Source organism: Nanorana parkeri, unplaced genomic scaffold, assembly GCF_000935625.1.
Source record: "Nanorana parkeri isolate BGI_ZX_2015 unplaced genomic scaffold, ASM93562v1 scaffold2657, whole genome shotgun sequence".
Classification (NCBI taxonomy): domain Eukaryota; kingdom Metazoa; phylum Chordata; class Amphibia; order Anura; family Dicroglossidae; genus Nanorana; species Nanorana parkeri.
In genome coordinates, this window is record NW_017308925.1 from 57081 (window position 1) to 58598 (window position 1518).

Here is a 1518-nt window from a genome sequence, read left to right on the forward strand (position 1 = left end):
GAAGCCCCCCCCCTACCAGCCAAACCCTCACCCCCAACCCGGTCCCCAGGCTAGTGTGATGGAGGAAGTGGAGGAAGGAAGGAGCCTCCCTGTCCCTCACTTGCTCGTCACTGGTGAGGCATCAAGATCGATGGCCTCAGTGGGTTTTTTTTTTTCCATTTTTTGATTGGACAGCTTGGGCCAATGGCGCTTTGCCATTGGTCCAAACCATCCACCATCCATCCACCTCTAACAAAGAGTAGAGGCTGTGACAGCTCTTGCCTCACCAAGTTAGGTTACACAAGCAGTGGGGAAGCCCGCTGCTGTGTAACCTAACATAGCTGTCAAAAGTCGGATGCAGCGCTGCCTGTAATTGACAGTGATTTTGGTGTCAAGGACCGAGAGCCCGACATTTGCTCGAGTGCCCGGTGTTGCTGGGACCGGCCTGGCGACGCTGTCAGTGGAGATCAAAGGGAGCTCAGTACACGATCTCCCTTTGATCTCTTCTCGGTCCCCAAATGCAGGAAGTGAGGTAGATCACATCACTTCCTGCATTTAGTGTCACTCTCCGGTACAAAACACCGGTGAGAAGCTGCTGAAGCAGCTTCTCTGGCGGTCCCTAGGTTAAATTTGGGGTCTTGGAGAACCCTGATGTCTCCATAAAGAGGACCTGTCATGTGAATTGGCTATCACATAAGGGGGTTTGTTAGCCCAATATGTGATAGCAATAAAGTTAAGTGTAAACAAAAAAGTTTTAAAAAATTAAAGCGTAAAGAAGCTAAAAAATAAAATAGTAAAACCTTTTTTTTAATAGGGCTGTGGAAATTAAAAAATAATTTCTCGATTAATCGTTAAACTTTTTGATCGATTAAAATTATTTTGATCGCTAATGAAAACACTCCCCTCTCCGCCGGCTTCCGGGAGTCCCGTCGGCGATCCGGTGACGTCACGGACATCGACGTCACCGGACTCCTCCCCCTTCCCCAAGTGGCTCCGTCGGCTAACGAAGGGAAGGGGGGAGGAGTCCGGTGATGTCGATGTCCGTGACGTCACCGGACTCCTCCCCCTTTGTTAGCCGACGGAGCCACTTAGGCCGATGAGTTTGCCCGAGAGACTTTCTGCACGAGTGCCAGCCAAGGCATCGCCCTATACACATACAGCACAGCAATGACCTATACACATACAGCACACTGCGAGCAATAATTCTCGGGCCATCAGTTACCGATAACACTAAACCGATGAGCGGTAAAAGCATTTAAAGCGTCTATGGCCAATTTTGGGTTTGGTCGTTTTCTGCGCGCGCAGAAAATTTTAAAGCTTGATATGTTTGGTGTCTATTTACCCGACGTGACCCCGACTTTTATATTTTACCAAAAAATTGGGGTGATAATTGTTCTATAACATAACGTAGGGTGAATAGTTTTTTTTAAACAAAATTTAGCGTACTTTTTTGTTATATAGTAAAAAATACCCCCCCCCCCCAGTGGGGAATAAATACCACCAAAAGAAAGCTCTATCTGTCCCCAAAAAAAAAAATGG